This window comes from Triturus cristatus, chromosome 4_1, assembly GCF_964204655.1.
Source record: "Triturus cristatus chromosome 4_1, aTriCri1.1, whole genome shotgun sequence".
NCBI lineage: Eukaryota > Metazoa > Chordata > Amphibia > Caudata > Salamandridae > Triturus > Triturus cristatus.
In genome coordinates this window covers 657149711-657163151 of record NC_140585.1, presented here as the reverse complement: position 1 = coordinate 657163151, position 13441 = coordinate 657149711, and the positions used below count along the sequence as shown (strand labels likewise).

Genomic DNA, 13441 nt, shown 5'->3' with positions numbered 1-13441 from the left:
TTAATCCAGTCCTCTACCCCAGACCGATTGCAGCTCCCCCACCCCCATTTCCAGGCCAGTTGCAATACCATAGTCCTCTGCCAAGGTCAGTTGTAGTAGCGTGGTTCTTTGCCCCTAAGGTACTGCAGTACTACTGTCCTCTACCTAGGGCTTTAAGTGGGGCGGGTCATCAGGGTCTCAGTCCCAGTAGTGATTTAAAAGGGACATTGAAACGGGTCCCGATCTGACCCCTTTTCAATTTCCTTAACTTTACTGGCAAATAACACTGAGTTCTGAACAAGTAATATAAAAACAGTAATGTAATCCATACCAGTGGTCTATTTTCTTTTTATATTTCACGTTTTACTTAATCTTGCACCAAGATTCCAGCCCTGTGGTACACTGTAAGGAATCACACATTTAGTTTACATGTTTCAGCCACACCCTTACTTATATAGGCCACACCCCTTGTAGAGACCCGCCCCACACTGTTTGCCTCCACTTAAGGCCCTGCCTTTACCTCAGAAAGGTTACAGTACCCCACGCCTGTTCACCCAATGGACACCAAGTCAGATCAAAGAGCAAACCCAGTAGGGCTTACGAGGCGGAGGGTGACATTATAATGATTACAAAAAATGTTTCTGCCACGTATGTCTTTCCCTATTTTTATCATAACTGAATGTGCGGCTTAACAAGGTACTCACTGTCAGACGAAGAAAGCACTGTGGATGCGAGCACAGACCCCTAGCCCTGGGCACCCTGAAGGAGCGGAAGGATGGCGGAATGCTTTTCTGGGTTGTAATCAAGCCCACCCAATCACTGCAATCGAAGCAGCTTACATGTAGCATGACAGACTGGTGTAAAGGTTCCACAGCTACAGACGCAAAAGCCTTGTGCTTTTTAACAAATGGGTAACGAATGAGAGCAGGTGCTGGCATGGTGGGCTCAGCTGGTGGAACCACACTGAGGCCAGGTCGCCTTAATCCCTCTCAGGCGGGCCTGACCCTGACATAACACAAAGCATCTACCTCAGGCATCCCCCACACACAGCCATGCAACAACCAGCAGCATTTCTCACAGTCATGCAGCAACTAACAGCAACCTCTTATGAGCAGTATACTCGTCTAGCCATGCAAAACCCCCAAAAAACTACACACAGCAACATCTCCCTGAAACCACACTTCATCATCGGCGAGACTTATCCACTGAGGCTGCAGAGAAACACAAAACGCTCTATTGAGACAATAGACATTTTGAGAGGCCTAGAAACATAACTTCAAAAAATAGATCAATGGCAGATGCATGCAAGCCCCTCAAATTGTAGCAGTCTGGAGGTTTAAGGATTTGCATTGGTACATCATTTTTCAGATGCAAAACAAATATATTCTTTGTAGCGCGCGCGCAAAACCTGGCAGGAGGCTTCTACTCACCAAGCTTTAGGGCAGATGTCAGCCCTCGCACCATGCAGGTGCAGCGCCATACGACAGGGAGGAGACCCGTGCAGCGCACTCACCCGCACAGCCCTTCTTTGAAGATTAATGTATTTTGACTGCAGTAGCTGTAATTTTCTCTGGATTTAGGTTTTACCTAGGAAAATGGTTTAGCACGCCCCTTCTTAAAACAAGTTTATTCTAGAGTGTGGCTTAAAAGGAAAGTTCAGCAGCATGGGATTCGTTATTTAGCTTCCAGACAGGCAACATGCGCTGCAGATAGATGTCCTTCAAAACAATGTTGTGTTTTTACTCGTTTTAAGAAGCTGGCATGAGAGCGTGGCGCGCTTCCATGGGCACATTAGCTTCTTTATTTACAGCGATACACATGAAGGATTCCAAACCTGGCCTGATAATGCTAGGACTCGAATCTGTGGCTCATTCATAAACGGAGACCAACTTGTAACAAAAAAATAACATGGCACCAGTGATATAAAAAGAAAAAAAAGACACCACTGGTAACCAAGTAGCCTTTACTGAAATGAAAATGAACACAGGCGAATTCTTGTAATGCCCTTGGAAATGCTTTTTGGCAAACACATGGTTTGCGCGGCCAATAATTTGCGCGATTGGACCCGGTTCAAAGAGAACTGCTGCTGGAGTCAGAGGCCCGTAATTGTGAGCTGTGGGATGCGTGCCCCAGATAAGGAAATGGCGGCTGGAAGCACGCGGTGTGCGCCAGGGTCTGTCTGCGATTTGAAACGCACTATCTCCTTTCCAACAAATCTTGAGAAGGCCTTCAACGGGAAAATGCCACCTCCCCACCCCCCTCCCTACTCCCCAAGAAGAAAACTGGATGCAAATACAGCATATGGGATGACGGAGTGCCACAAATCACCAATTCGAGGGAGCCTCCAAGACGGGACAACATAGCTTAATAACCACGAGCACTTTACTGCGCCGGCTCGCGGTGCCGGCTTGTGGTGCCCGTTTGGTTTCAAGGTCCGTTTCTCGTGCGTGTCTCGAGCTTGCCTCCCGCGACCATCATTGCGCGCGAGGTTCCATCTTGGAATGGACTCACGGTCATGTCTTACCCTGCGGGTTGTCACTCAAAGACGCTTTTACTCCTTATTTGTTGTGTAGTACTAGAACGCTATTAAATTTCACAGGGCAAATTCCATTATGAAAAAAACTCGGTTTTGGATTTATATGTCAGCTGGAACATCTCCCTTCACCCCAACCCTTAACTAGAGGATTCATGCCAAGAAGAAGAAGAACGGGACAACCACTTTCTCGCTTACAGATACTCCAGAGTACTTCATCCTGTGTGTTTCTTGGCTTGGACAGCCATCTCCTGACATTACAAATGTGCCTGCAGGCCTTCAAAAACCCCTCCTGCCCAAAAAGAAAATAGCACAAGGAAAAACAGATATGTCAATCTATTTTGAAGATCATTGGACAGCCCAAGAGGGGCCAGCGATAAGTGATTTTAATGCACTCCCAAAACCAGCACAAAGAGCACAGAACAGCATATCAGGGACCCCTGGAGGAACGGCTCTGCGTTTTTCATGCTCAGCTAAGCTTTCTGAGAAAACGTGTAGTCTTTGCAAATACGGAAGTCATCAGATAAGGTTTTTTTGGGTGGGGGGGGAGGGGGAAGAGTTAGGCTTGCCATGACATCACCAGAATGTAATATAACTTGTGAAAATTGTTGGTTCCAACTATTTCTTCTCAAGAGCTCACAGATCACTGAAAAATTACTCCTGAAATACAAAGTGGCCACACCCAGTGCGTTAGGGGCACAAAAACAAGGACTTCCCTCCTGGTTTGGCGCTTAAAACTACATATGCAACCATTCACTCCAGTGAAGGAGGCGATCATTGCTCCCACGTACAATACAATTGTCAAAAGGTCTACAAATGGAATGGCGTGTGTGCCCTTTATAACAGAAACAGTTATTACTCTTCACTGGCTTTGAAGTTCTCCGTATGGCACTTATAGCATACTGAGGAAATGCCAGGGTACCCACAGCTCCACTCTCAATCCCTTTAACTACACTCAAAACAAGACTCTCCAGTCAGACACATGACGCCCCATCACCAAAGCACAGAGGCCAAACCCTATAGGTTCAAGGCCCAAAGTGGGGGGAAGGCTCTTAATCTGAACAGGAGGGTAGAAACCAACTATTTATTCTTCAGAGAATTCTTATTATTGAGCCTTTGACTAGATAGCAGCAAGTAAGGAATATCTCATGGAGGTCGCGCCCTGTGGACAACTAGATTCCTGCCACTCCCCACCCTATGATACATCAGAACACTGTACAGATCAGATTAAAAAGGTGACAGCACTATAACATCCAACCAAATACATTATCATAGTACCAGTGATGATGACCATTCATGTATTAATAAGTAGAAAGAAATGGGGCTAAATTTTACATATACTCGAATTGGGTTACCAAGAATCGTGCAAGGAACAGTTATGAAAAGTGCTCTGGCTGAAAGGGTCTATCCTGACCTAATTATGTGGAAGTCAACACCAAATTAAAATATGCGGTTACGATTTGGAAAAAGCAAAAACGATCCACAGTTATATGATGTGCAATAAAAGAATAATGTTAGTGCTTTTCAGAATAATTACGAAAATACCATGAAAAGACATGCTAGGGTGATTGTACTGAGCCACTTCTACATGGAACTAAACAGCTACTAGATATAGATATAACATAATAAATTATTGACCTCCTAGCCAGTATGTGTAAGTGATATATGGCAGTGGGGGGGGGGGGGGGGACAGCATTTACCATGCGGTCCCAACCAAGCATACCGTTGCCACGCTTGGTGTTACCACGCATGTATTAACAACGATTTTCATTGTAAAGGCGTATGCATGGCAAAGGGAGTCAGTGCTCTAGACTCTGAGCGAATGGCCGGGGGATGGGAGGTGTTGAAGATTTGAAGAAAAAAAAAGTTGTTGGTACGCCAAAGCGATAGAGATGTAACCTGGTGAGAAGTTGTCATAGCTGGGGGCCGGGTTTTAGGGCTCAGGGCGAGAGGCTAGAGTGTTTTATGCCTGGGAGGCCGGTTTCAGTGCTGGGAGTGGGATGGTTTTGAGGGCTGGGGGTGGTGTGTAGGGCTTGGTGTGTGGGAGGAGCTTTGGCGGGTGCCAGCGGTTACAAAGCTGGTACCATTACCACACGTAACCTTTAACATGCATATGCCTTTACCAATCATGCCTTTACAACGAAATTAGTTGTAAAGGCAGGTGTGGTAAAGGCATATTCATTGTAAAAACATGCGTGGAAAAGGTAACGCGTGTTAACAGTACTGCGTTGTAACCGCTGCATTGTAAAGACATGCGTGGTATTTGCACGAGTTATTCCATCATAGAACTGGCAGTGTGGTATTGGGGTAAACAGCCAGTTGGAATAAGATAAGAGGGTAACCCAAATGCACTGGTATAGGCCCAGACAGGAAGGGATACTCTTCCTACTAGCCAGAAAAAGCATGAAGATGAGAGACGAGCATTGGCAAACCCAGTAGGTCTGGGTTTAATGTGTCAAAGCATAGAGCATTATTTTATTGGATCAAGAAAGATGAGAAGGAGCCAGCAGGGCTTGACAGGGAAGTAGTCCCTCACGCTGTTTAATGCAAGCATTCAAGCTGAGGTGGAATGATATACTCACATAGCCAATAGCATTGAGTAAGAGATGAGTACTGCAATTGGCTGACAAAATCTCAAGCCAATAGCTGAAAGAGGCTAATTGTTGAAAGCCAGTGGTTGAAAGGGGTGGGCCCTAAGCCTGTGCTACATAATATTCTTAGAAAAAGGTATGTTTGAAAGCTGTCCTGTCACAGTCCAGATATGAAAAACTATTTAAAATAATGTTATTACGCTAATTCTCAGAAACACAACTTTCACAAGATAGTTGGTCATTCACAGAACTAGATATCAGATTTTTACTTGGGGAGTACAACTGTGGCAAGACGCACAACAACAAAAAAGTGAGGCTAGCACAGCTCGCATTTCAACAGCGAAAACCAACAAAGTGAACATACTCAGACTACTATAAACATGCTTGATTTGCGTGCTTAGTGCATCCAGGAAGACAGACTTTCAGGTACTTCAGTTATGCCGTATGTAGAATTAGACAGTGGTACATTTCGACCTCTCCAGGTGCAATGACAAGTCACAGGGCTTAACCCTCGCTCATCTGAATGGGACCACGATTGGCACAAGATGTGCTGGCATACCAGAAAAGGGCTGTTGGTCCTGAGAGTAGTCTGAGCACATTGCAAGCCTTCCCATGAACAGTGGGATAGATATCCTCTTCAACCAATGCAGTGCGATTCCACCTTGTGTGGGTACCAGTCCAGGAAGAGGACAGCGGCACGCGAGTGCATGTGTGCCAAGCACTTCTTTATTCCAGGGGACAGAGGGTACAGGCATTGGCTGCTAGTTTCACTCTCAATTGTGATCACAGACTGAAAATCTGCATCTGGAGGATGAGGCTCACCAATGGTTTCTGCAAGACAGAACATCTCACACCACTCAGAGATAATGACATTTACATCCTCAGCCCCAATGGCTTTGCACCACACGTGTGTGCTATTGGATAATGAGCGCGTGCTGTCGGATCACGAGCGCGTGCTATCGATGTATCTCCAATGTTGCTACTTTCCTCGAGCTTCCTAGGAAAACTTACCACTAGAACTCCAAGCTCTGGAGGTTCCCATTGGGGGAAATGAGTACAGTCTCAGGGGTGAGGCTTTGCAGGCCAGCGGGTCACTGTGTAGAAGTTCATCTTCCTCTTACAAGGAAACTGACAAAAGGTAGGGCTGCCTGCAGTGCCTAACCCTCTGGCTTCAAGGCTGGTCCGTGGCTCACCCAGGACGAAAGGTAGGGTAGCGGGACCGACCAAATCCAAAGGTTGGTGGATCTAATGGACATTTGCATTTCTGTCAGTTTATCACGTGACCAGAACTTGATGATGTCAGGATTTGTTCTCAGGTTTAAAAAAAAAAAAAAAACATTAGACCTACAAAATGGGAGATGGGGTAGGGGGGGGGTACACTTTTGAATTGGGACATCATCATGTTTTAATACTGCTGTACCCAAAGTGCTTCAAAGGTTTCAAACTGGCAGGAACTGCACCTTGCATAAGGTTTCTAGGTAGCTAACTGCAACGGACCAGACACTCCTTTAATGTCCCTGCCCCAAGAGGGGCAATGCACTGCACTGCATTGGCACTGAGCGTATTTATGGTTGAGGCTAAGAAAAAGGCATGTCAGGTTCTCTAACCCATTTGACTTTGGCCAGACTTGACATCAGCCCGTTTCAGAGACTGCCATGTTACCACCTAACTACAGAGGTTAGTAACACCAGACAACTTTTCCTTGCTAACAGGGAGAGTTATCGGGAGCAGCCACCACTCTGGCACGTATCATGGGTGCCTTTGTGCTTTAATTAGAAAACTGATGCTTCTTTGCCACCCATCTGAATGACCGGCAATCACAGGGAGCCATGCAGCTCTAACCAAATGTGTCAAATCAAAAGGAACAAATGAATCATAAAAGTTCCAGAAATTCTAATTTTTCCTGGAGTGGTTTTTATGGCTTGTGCGTCAATCGTCTACATCCATAAGTGAAAATTATTCTTCAGTGTGAAATAAGACAGATCACAAGAGAGTAACAGTTAATAGTCCTTGAAGGACATGCTAAGAACCTGGGGTATAAGAGACACACACTGGATTAAGTTTGAATTCTAATGCACAATTTCTATGTGAAACACTATGGTAAATAGACGGGCCTAAAGTAATTCCTACCTTCAGCTGTTTGAAAGATTGCTTTCACCTATGGTCAGTTATTTTGAGTGAAACCAAGTGGCGGGGTGATAAGTTGGTAGGATGTGGCAGTCGCTTTGTGTGCGGGAAACAAAAAGTAACTGTACTGACCAGTTGTCAACCTAAAGGTACCTGGTTTGATTTATAACGAGTATGCAGGCACATGGGGACAATCTCTCATGAGAGGCCATGGTTTGACAGAGCTTCAGAAACTGAATGCGACCATCTTCCATAAGGGGTGTGGGGGAGGGGGGGGGGGGGGGAGGCTGTACTCCAGGAAATAGTGCCAAAACAAGACCATGTGTAGTCAACGCCCCCATCCTGCTGCTGCGTTAAGTAATGTCACACTACATTCTCCAGTTCAGAGTACCAGAAGCATTTACTAAGCAGAAAACAGCCATGCTCACAGCATGTACTCATGACACGGCCTTGACAGACACCTGGTGATTATTTACTACCTGTAAAACGGACAGATGTTTATATTTTGCTAATCCTCACTTGCAGCACTAAGAGGGTTAAAAAACAGCATTCTATCACAAAAACTTTACACATCACACCACACATTCGCAAAGTTTTCAAGCGCATCTGAATAAACGGGCGTTTGCTAAACGATGGCATTCCTTAGGTAAAAGGGTCCCTGTGGTTTGGGGCCAAAAAGGATGATGTATGTAACTTATATCTGGGAGTTAGGTTACTAAGACACAATAACGGCATAAAACACCCTGAAAGATCCAGCGCATGCGCGTTTATGTTACCAGTAGCTGTTATTACTATTAGGAGCAGGAAAGGCCTATCTCAGCATTTCAGAGGAGAGCAATAATGTCCTAATGCGCGCGCCGTACGCATTTCCGGCCTTACGTGAAGGCTGGGCCTTCCGTTTGGTGCCCCGACCTGGCTCTGCAGCATTTGCTCTGCGTCTGGTGATACTTAGAGGTCACGGGCCGCCCCCCATGGGACTCCGAGCTCAGGGCTGGAATGCACGGAAAATGGGAAACGAAACATTTCAATCTCCAACGCACCCCGAGACAAATCGCGCATACTCGACTGAACAAGTCCATAACACTTCGATTTAAGACAGTGATGCTCAGCTTTGCGCCACAGGGGTGTAAACACGCACACAGCCACACAAACTCACGATCGGAAAAAGCAACCAAACGCAAAGAAAGAAGCTGTGCCTTGTTCCCAATCTCCCGCCAACCATTGCCTCAGAATGACGTTAGTTATTGCTAAGGGCCTTTTTTTGGTTACACATTACTGCCGAGTAACCTGGATAACCCGGCAGTAAACAGACTTGAGCTCGCCAGGGCTTTAAAAGGCACACGCTTCGAGAGCCACTCAAAGGGCTCAAGCTTTATTAATAGGGATCAATACAATCTCTGTCCTTCTGCAAGAAAAGGGCCTCGCAGGCTCCAGGGCCAGACGCCCTGATAAGCAGCCTCCGTGGAATGCAGACACTCGCCACGCTATTATTGCTTTTACAAAGCCTTGAGTTTTGACTTAAAAACTCATTAAAAGACAGGTTTATTGCTGTTTGCCCAGTGTAAAAACAGCCCCAATCGCTGTCTTACTTGTTTTTGAACATCTGCCGATGCGTCACTGACATCACATGCTAAAGTAACCCCATTTTACGTGTACAGAACAAAAAAATGACGCTTTTCTCACGGGTTGATGGAAGCATACAAATAGAAAATGACAAAGCTATTTCATGTCTTTAAGTCATAAGTCACATACACCCCTCCTCCCTCATCTTTTACAAATAGGTTTGCAGCCTCCTTCGGTTAGTTCTTCATAGGGTTATTTTTGAATAAAAAATGACCCCCCCCCCCCATCGCCTTTGACTCCCGTTTTAATAGTTGAGCTATTAACCCCGCACGCCCCTCCTTCCTCCCAGACGACACTGCATTTCACGCGGGTGACCCCGCGGGGCTCATTCCAGCCCCCTCCGTGGTTCAGAGCGGCAGCGGCTCCAGGACCCTTGAATATAAAACACGATAAACTGCTCTCGCAGCCTTGGCTTTTGCTGGCAGAACTGATTGGATCTGTCACCGGCGGAATGAATTGCCGTTCTCCTTTGAGCGGAAAAATGGTCTACGAGGCAATTGATTTACCCGGGGCGACTGCCGCTGCTGGAACCGAGGCACCGAGCAGGGCGCAAGCGGCTTTCCTGATAACTGACACAAGTGTAATTGTCAACACATTCTACATTCAACCGTGTCTCGTGCCCCTGGTACCCGGGGCTGATGGGGGCGTGGCCAGCCGGCCTCCGCATCTTCGCTTTAATCTGGCGAAAAAGCTCGATTGCCCTGGAAATCCTAGGGGTAAACAGTGCACCTGCAAGCGCACCCCAATGCGTTTCTGACAATTACAGATAACCTCGTGCCGGCGAGCACCCCGTTAGCTTAGGTCAGCCCCCAGCTAGGGGGCAGTGGCAGATCCCTTCCCTTAGTCTGAGGCCTCTGAAGTACCCCTTACTTAAAAGGGGCGGGGGTGTAGTTGCATTAGTATGCCCCCATTCTAACCTCAACAGCTCCCCGTGCTGGCACCTATATATATATATATATTTTTGCAGATTTAGCGTGAAGGTATTGGAGCGCTTTACGTGAGCACCAGTAACCTTACACAAGGACACGCGGGGAGAATTAGTGATTTGCCCAGATTCAGAGGATGTCGCGTCCACGCCGAGGTTCGACCCCGGTTCCCCAGCTCCAAAGGCGGCAGCTGTAACCATACGGCTACATCTTCTCCATTGCTATGTATTTACATATTGGTCTGGACCCGCAGAATGATGTTCTGCTGTGAGAACGTGGCAGATCTCGATGTCTGGCAGACTCCAGCGCCTCGAGGCCGAGCCCTCTGCGCGCTTGTTACCGGTGGAGGGCATAGAACGAGCCCCCTCCCCCTCGCATTGAGGCTCCCCCATCTGTGACTTTAAGAACTACCCTGGTCCCACAGCACACCTTGTTTTCCTTCACCAGTCCCCAGCTGGGGCTCAGAGCAGATTCCTGTCTTGGGCCAGGCCTTGTACCTCCCACCAGAGGCGCCGAAAAATAAGAGTGGGTTGTTTAAGTTTCAGCCCTCGGCTCCCTGCTTAGCACACGGGGTGGCAAGAACATTGTTTGACAGAAAAGGCTTTGCAAATACCGCGTGGCCCTTTCAGCGCAGTCCCTCCTGGCGGGGCCTTCAGGGCGCAGTTGCTGCCCTCGAAGCTAAAAGTAAAGTCTGCAGAGAGTGGAGGTCTGAGCCTGGCCAAACACGGCTGCCCTCTCCCACGGGTCCTTGGGACACTGGGGATAATAGGGGGGGAAAGAGAAACACTGACACCTAGACGAGGATAATGAAGAAAGCACAGGCTCACCGAGGAAAGGACCAGTTGTCACCCAAGTGACAGGCAACAGCTGAGCCCACACATCTGGAGGCTGATGGGGCAAACATTCTGCAACTCTCACCCGTCGCTCAGCCCCCGGCTTGCCACCAAGCCTCGACACACTTTTAAAGGAAATTACATTTACACAGAAATAAACCTAAATACAGCACGAGGCAAGTCTGTAAAGTGTGCATATTCGCGTATGTTTCATGGCATTGACAGACATGCTTTACAGATTACATGACGCATATCTTACCTCCTAGATTACACGACGCATATTTGAAAGCACAGAACTTTTCCCAGAATCACACGATTTGTGGTCAGGTGCTGCAGCGGGATTCCGTGCAAGTGTCGAAATTTAGCACCGCAACTCCACTCGAGGCACGCACACACGAAAATTGCCATCCGCACAGTTTTTCTGTGCGGGGCTTGGACAGCCCTGCCTGCCCTCGCGCCGGCTCTAGGAGTCGGCTGCAACAAGTTATAGTTATCTCTCCGAACCCAATTATATTGTTGCTCAGCTTGGAGCAGAGGGCGGTCGTTAAACAGCATAGCATGTGCAAATCCCGAATCCAGCCGGGAACCGAGCCGCTCCCACTTTAATGTGCATCCATCCCCCTCACCCACCCGTGGGTCCTCAAAATAAATAAATAAATAAATAAAACACTTGGTGAAATGGGGTGCAGAAAATAGAAAGATATGTGGCTGTGGGTTCAGGGAGCCCCTTAAGAAGATTTAAAGCGGCACCTACAGCTCAGACGAAGCAGCTCCGCTACTCTGAGCTGCTGTTGATACAACGCAAAGTTGTTACAATGTTGTCTGACCTTTTGGGAGTTTGTCAAAGCTGAGCCTGCAGGGCTGTAAGTCAGACCCGACCCCTCCTCTCCCTGGTTAATTTACACGTCGCCTCCTGGCCCCCGTTAAACTAATTAAGTCTCATGAGACTTTCTTCACACGGAGCCCTGCATTCCGCTGCTCCCCCCACACCCCCTCCACCAGCGCAGACCAAGACGGATCTCTTTCCTACCCCATCACCAATTTTTTCTTTATATTTAGCTATATATATATACACACACATAATTACACAAACCCATCACTTACCTTACAACGACAGCGCTAGGAAAGACGCAGCACAAAATCCCCGGTCACAGAGGGCACATTAAAGGCGCGCGCGTGAAAGGTCCCGCGCGCAGCCGCGGGCTCCGTTCCTCTCGCGGGCCCCCTCACAGCTGGCCGGAGCCTGTGGACATTTCCCGTCTTCGAGCTGGGCGCGAGGAGCGGGGCTGAGGCAGTCCTCCCGTCCACCTACATTTAAGAAGCCGCCTGCAGCAGCGACGCACACAGGGTCGGGTCTGGCCTCAGTCTCCCCCCCGCACCGCTGCGCTTCAGACTAGTTTCAAGGCAGTAAAATGATCTGCGCGTTCTCCGGGGCTGATTGGCCCATTAGGGAGAAGGGCTGGCATTCCCATCCTGCTCGCAAAACCTGGAATGGGCGCAGAAAAGTGGGATTGGCTCCAGTGCTGCAGGCGGTCCAGGGAGGGGGAGCTCAGGGTCTGGGTTAGATTTTTACAGACTGCGTGCTATGCGGATTCCTGTGTGATTCTAGTGTGCATGCTCTGTGCAATCAGATAACAGCGTATTGAGGAAAATGAGCAGGAGGAATGTTATCTGGCATTTGGCGCTCATTGATGCAGAAAGTGAAAGTCCTCTAAGGGACACACGTTTACAGTTTTTCTGTGTGGCATTGTTGCCCTAACCAAATGCAGTTATGACAATTCTGCTTTCAGAAGTTATTAACATTTTTATTCCACTTTGACATGGAAAATAAAAAATAATGCGTACACCAATAGTAACATTTTTAATTTTGCTCAAATTAGTTTACTTGTTCTCATCTTTTTGTGAACTGGTTTGTGCTTATGTCCCAGCATATTGTTTTAATTTATTTTGAAAACTTAAATAGTGCAGTTGCTTTCTTGGCGCTAAGGACAAGATGCCATTAAACGAACAGAAGGAAAATATATACAGGGCAATACATTGCTTACATGATAACATGACTTGAATATGTTTAAACACTGTAATGTGAACAGCAAGGTCTTAAACTTCCCCGAAAGGCCAGGTGTGGACATGAAGGATTTTTCTACATCAACATAGGTAGAGAGAGGTGGAGTAGGATTATTCTTTGAAGGAGGAAGAGGAGGACGCCAGTGTGAACAGGGTCTGTCTCCCAGAGGTGCAAAGGCTAGGTTCTCATCCAGACATTATCTTATGTTTGTTTTCTCAGAGGAAAAGGAGCGAAAGGAAGGTAGACTCTGGCTACAGGACGAAGGGTTCCATAACTCTGATTGGTGGCTTAAAACAGCAAATTCCGCCTTGTCATCACTGAACTTGAGATGATTCCCCTCCATCAGTGAGCAAATCAATTGCCTTCGTGCAGTTGGACAAGGATGCCCTTATATCTCTGGGGGTTCGGCTGCTGGTCACACAGAAGTGGAAGAGGAAAAGGAAGAGGTGGATTGCGAAGGCTGGAGGATGGAGACAGATGCCGAAGAAGAGACAAGAGGGAAGATAGTAAAGAGGCTTGCACAACACTACAGAGGAGCGTGAATCTTGGATGGTTAAACTATTGACTCAAGTTTGAGAGGAAAGAGTCATTCCATGAATGAATGCTAGCCCCAATTTTAGAGACTTAAAATCAGGGGACAACGTAGGAATAGTTGAGCATATCAAATACATAAGAGAGTCCAGTTAGGACAACAGTAACAATGCTGTTAGAGTGAGAAAGCATATAAGGACCAAGAAAGCTAGACATAAAAAACAATTTCAGGC

At 47.2% G+C, this 13441-nt stretch overlaps 1 protein-coding gene across 2 annotated transcripts in view; it reads right to left on the bottom strand.

Moving 5' to 3' along the window:
• PRICKLE1 (prickle planar cell polarity protein 1) overlaps positions 1-12033 on the bottom strand; it is a 135302-nt gene extending 123269 nt beyond the window's left edge. The window contains exon 1 of one of the 2 annotated variants that reach the window (XM_085653055.1): positions 11717-12033. The gene's annotated coding sequence lies outside the window, so the exon portion shown is untranslated. Of the gene's footprint in view, positions 1-10871; positions 11099-11716 lie in introns of those variants that run through there. The other variant, XM_085653057.1, reaches the window with a different exon arrangement.
• Between the last annotated feature and the right edge of the window lie 1408 nt (positions 12034-13441).